This window comes from Schistocerca americana, chromosome 4 (genome assembly GCF_021461395.2).
Source record: "Schistocerca americana isolate TAMUIC-IGC-003095 chromosome 4, iqSchAmer2.1, whole genome shotgun sequence".
NCBI classification, from domain to species: domain Eukaryota; kingdom Metazoa; phylum Arthropoda; class Insecta; order Orthoptera; family Acrididae; genus Schistocerca; species Schistocerca americana.
This window is the reverse complement of record NC_060122.1, coordinates 799,054,382-799,059,853: the sequence shown is the minus strand read 5'-3', so window position 1 is coordinate 799,059,853 and position 5,472 is coordinate 799,054,382. Positions and strand designations below refer to the sequence as shown.

The window sequence follows — 5,472 nt, the reverse complement described above, 5'->3', positions numbered from 1 at the left end:
AGATTACTTAGTAACCCAACAATGTAATCAGGGGAGCCTCTTCTGAGCGAGGAGGATTCACGTATGGAGATCCCCATGGCTCCGCCATTGTTCCTTGTACATGTAAACGATCTCTCGCCTAATATACAACAAACTGGATTAGTTCTTTTTTGCGGATGACAGAAGTATCGCATCAGTCCAAGCATACATACAGCAATGTTCTTAAAAGTGTCAGTGAGTGGTTTTCGACCAATGGTCTCCTCTCAGTTTTGAAACGACACAACATATTCAGTTCTGCACATCTACAGGTACTACACCAATAACAAGTGTACACTGGTTGAGGAAATAATAAATAGAGTGGAAACTTCAGTTTCTTAGGTGTTCATATTGATGAGAATTTAAACCGGAAAAAGCACAGTTTGGAACTCCTAAAACTCATTAGTTCAGCCACATTTGCACTTATCAAACATGGCTCTGAGCACTATGGGACTTAACAGCTGTGGTCATCAGTCCCCTAGAACTTAGAACTACTTAAACCTAACTAACCTCAGGACATCACACACATCCATGCCCGAGGCAGGATTCGAACCTGCGACCGTAGCAGTCACACGGTTCCGGACTGCGCGCCTAGAACCGCGAGACCACCGCGGCCGGCTACTTATCATTTCAGGTCTTATGGAGAGACAAATCATTACGTTGACATTTCTGCACATTCTCATTCAATAACGTCAAATGGAATAATAACACATTTTTACAAAAGGAAGGCTTCAAAAAGGTTCTGTGAGAATAATATGTGGCGCTCACCCAAGGAGTTAGCCATTTTGACATCTGCTTCGCAGTATATATATTCCCTCATGAAGTTCGTTGTAAATGATTCACTGCAGTTTAAGAGTAACAATGTTCTACATACCTACAATACCAGAAGACAAAAAGATATGCATGACTCCAAATTAAGGTTGTCTTTAGCACAAAAAGGGGTGCACAATGCTGCAACTAAAAATTTGAATCACTTCGGCAGTGATATAAAATGTCTGACAGACAGGAGAGTAAAATTGAAAACAAACTAAAGTTTCTCGTTCACAACTCCTTGTGTTCCGTAGAAGAATTTCTATTATTGTAATGTACAAAAGGTGGTGGTTAGGAATTACTAATACACACCCTTGCACTTAAATAATAAATAAATAAAAAAAATCCTTATGAAAGTTCAGCGGATATTAACAAATTAATTTCTGACGTGAATACAAAGTGACGCGTTGTATATCATCACGATTTATCGCTCAAATCCTTGGAGCATGAGAGTAACTAACGTGATATCGCTCGAGAGACTGGTGTAACGCGGTATCTGGCTATAGGGGAAATGAAGTTTGCGTCCAGTACTAGACAGCTGACAACAGTACTACCAAAGCATGAATTGTTCCATTATGTTGATCGCAGACATGCCAGAAACAGGAAGCCGCAGTGACAGTCGATGACGTCATAACAAGGTTTCTGCGCTGTCAGCGACGCGACGCGGTCGGGTTCAAGCAGCCAAGATAAGCTTGTTCGACTGCCTGCCCTTCAAGTTCGGTTATCTCTTCCGTTACGTGAATGACTGACGGGGTAGTTTAAATTAAGCTAATACAAAAGCGATGAGTGTTCCAGAGAGAGACGAGATAGCCTGTCTCAACACGCAGTAAGATGTATTGCAGAAGATCCATCTTTATGCTCCAGTAGCGGCAAGTACGGTGTGGTCGAAGTTGCAGTTTCAGCTGTTCCGATTAACGTGTGACAGATCATCAGCATTCAACAAATGCTGTTCTCTTCATGCACGAAGCTACACACATGATGCGTTTTTCCAGGCTAGTGATTCTGCGAAAATGTTCCGTTTGCTTCTCGCAATGCAGTGGAAAAAAAGGGGCGAAAGCAGGCAAAGCTCCACGGTCTAACCCAGATGGGACAATCGGAGCCGACTGGCCGCCATGTCATCCTCTGCCAATCGCGTCATTCGGATGTGGCGTGGGGACACGTGAGTCAGTCGGGCTGCCCTGGCCATTGCCCGATTTCGTGACCTTGGGGCCTCTGTTACACACTCGTGCCGTTCCTCAGTTGGCTCACGAGACTCAGTGAAACTGTCTCCAGTCCTCCCACTAAGCAAAACTCACTGGCAGCACCGGGAATCGAACTCGGGTCATGGCTGCAGGATCCAAATTGACTTGAGAATAGCCGCGCGGGACTAGCCGAGCGGTCTTGGACGCTGCAGTCATGGCCTGTGTGGCTGGTCCCGGTGGAGGTTCGAGTCTTCCCTCGGGCATGGGTGTGTGTGTTTGTCCTTAGGATAATTTAGGTTAAGTAGTGTGTAAGCTTAGGGACTGATGACCTTAGCAGTTAAGTCCCATAAGATTTCACACACATTTGAACATTTTTTTGACTTGAGAATATTTCTAACAACAATATGGAGTTGTGGGCCCGTCTTGATGCAAAACACTTTTGTCGTTTATTTATGTATCCCAAACTAGATTCAGCCACAAATACCGCCATCATCAGTGTGCTTTTTGATTCTAAAATATACAGATACAGCATACTCAAAAAACATTGTAAAATATTATTACATGTATACTGTTTGGTTCCAAATATTGTTTCTGTGAATAATTTCATAATACCTCATTTACTGGACGTCACAGCATGGTTTTACGATTGTTTCCGCTGTTTTCGGCATATTTTCTGCTTTCTTTTTTTCTGTTTTTCTCGGCATACATCATGTCATCTGCAAATGTATAAGTGACTGATAGTAAAAAAATACAAAAACGTGAACTTATGTATGTTAGTGCTATACAATTCGGATCGCGGTAGCGTTGTAGATACAGTTTTGGAGTGTACTTAGTTGTTAGGTAGTTAGTCATGTGCTCACTTTTGTCGGATGGCTTGCAGCTGCTTTTAGACATAGAAAAACATAACTTTCGCACCTTGGTCGTAATCCAAAACATTACACCATCTTGCTGACCGTGTGTGTCGCATACTGCGAGTAGGTTATGAAAATTGTAGCGGGAGTTCTCAGGGCTTGTATTCCTTATTTATGTTTCTGTGTGTGATTGATGAGACATGCTTAGCTGGAATTGAATTATATTCTCTTAACTGTTAATTTGGCAACGGCCTTGCCGCAGTGGCTACACCGGTTCCCGTGAGATCACCGAAGTTAAGCGCTGTCGGGCGTGGTCGGCACTTGGATGGGTGACCATCCAGGTCGCCAAGCGCTGTTGCCATTTTTCTGGGTGCACTCAGCCTCGTGATGCCAATTGAAGAGCTACTCGGCCGAATAGTAGCGGCTTCGGTCAAGAATACCATCATAACGACCGGGAGAGTGATGTGCTGACCCCACGCCCCTGCTATCCGCATCCTCAACTGAGGATGACACGGCGGTCGGATGGTAGCGGTAGGCCACTCGTGGCCTGACGACGGAGTGCTTTTTTTTTAACTGTTAATTTACAACATCTGGTGAAACTGGAGCAAATCACGAAAAAGCAGAGAGACAAAAATAACAATAACAGACGAAGTGCATTTTACTTGTAGCTGTAGGAAACAAAGTGGGTGATACGTCCTCAGTTCGTCACGCCCTGGTGCGGCGGCAGGCGTGTTGGGCGGATGAGTTCACACCCAGGAGCCTCTGCTATTGATCGACGCCGCTGGGAAGGACATACCGGGTTGACCTGTCAAGCATGAATGGACACAGGAACGCCGTTCGTCTCTATTTCTCGAATCGCCCCTGCACAACGTGCTTCAAATTCCTTTCCCTTTTTAATTACATCACGCAGCGGAAGACTCGTCTTGTCTCAGAGTCGGTTGTATTATGACTCCGTGCAAAGGCTGATGGAGTTAAGAGACGTAGTGAGCAAGCTGCACGTGAGCCAGTGCATAGCGGATATTCCCGTATAATGATACCAGCTTTCAGGGGTGGTGGGAAGGGCAAATGTACAAGTTTGACAAAAGCTACGAGGCCAGACGCATTGTAGAATAATTCTCGCACATTGTAGGATAATTCTCGCAATAAAATATGAGAACCTACAGTCGATGTTTGAACCGGTTTATTATGAACATAGTAGCCGACATTATAGAGTAGGGCAAACCGACCATCCGGTAGGCACATATCATGAGGCGCGAGGTTAGGAAATTCCACTGATGGATTGCAGATGGTTTGACGAGTACGCTGATCTGGTGAGGCCGACCTAAAGATCTGTGAGACATTATTAGTCTGTGCCTACTAGATGAATCGCACAGTGAAGCAGAAATATTCCAAGAAATTTCGTGTACTTCCACACTGCTCAGTTTTTACCACGGAAGCGATCGCGATTGGAGTGGCTCTCAAATTTGGTCGAAATTCTGGGCTCCAGACTCAAAAAGCTTTTTGCAGTCTAATGAAAAATCGAAACGGGACAGCAAAAGGAACATCTAAATACTGTACACTAAAGGAGAATCATTATAAAGTAAATGAAGATGTATAAGAATCTCTTTTCTGTGGGCCCCAGCTCATATAGGGTTGGTTTACAATGACAAGGTGGGGCAGTTGGTGAAGGAGGCCCGTGTTTCTGGCTCTGCATGGACGTTAGTCGAGCATCCCCCAGTTTAAAGTCAAGGATGCGGCGCCTCTCAGTCTACTAAGAGAGTCATTACTACACTGCAATGCAATTTGAAGCCCCCTCTGGTTTTAAAAATTGCAGTTTCTTCGACGCACAACGAAACCGCTTTTTGCTAAACATTATGAAATTGAAGGTGCCCCTTGCAGCAACTGCTACTGTTTTGTTGTGACATGAAGAACCTCAAATATGCAAAATCTTTTTTGATTTTATGCGAGGTAGTAACGTGTGTCTATGAAATTTGGTGTATTATCTTTTTTCACATTCACAGGTTAATCACTGCGTGTATGCTCCTATATCGTTGTTGACTCCTTTTTCTTGTATTCTACTAGCTGAAGACGAGCAGTTTCGCTTTGTCTTTATTTTCATTTCTTTCTTGAGAAAATTTCCAGATCGCTCGAGAATATAGTAAAAATGAACATTCAAAAAAATCGTAAAAATATTCGTATTTCACGCCCAAAAATACTCTGAAGTACCCTTAAATCCACTTAATTATTCAGCAGTGTACTTGAACCTTCTGTCATTTTCACGTTTCCTTCATCTGCCCTAATCAATTTTCAAAAGTATGCTTGACACATGCGTCTCGCTATAACCTACATATACCTTTCTGACGTCGATTGTACCGCCACCATAACCAGATAATGGAATGTTCTCGAACATTTTGAAAAATACTCCAACAGTCTCGAAAATTCTAAAATTCAGTGGAAAATTCTAGAACATGATGGAAAATTGTAGTACGTCCTCGAATCTTCTGGAAGACTGTACAACATTCTTGAACATTGTGGCCAGTGTCAGCCATTTTGGCACTCAATTGTCATATCCTTCACTTGCACTCCATAATTAGTCCATCGGTGCGGTGCCCTCTTTTGACACCTACATCGTCGAA

General features: G+C 43.5%; 1 pseudogene; it reads left to right on the top strand.

The window, feature by feature from the left end:
* Window positions 1–3,100: 3,100 nt before the first annotated feature.
* Window positions 3,101–3,218, top strand: LOC124614413 (annotated as a pseudogene).
* The last annotated feature ends 2,254 nt before the right edge of the window (window positions 3,219–5,472 follow it).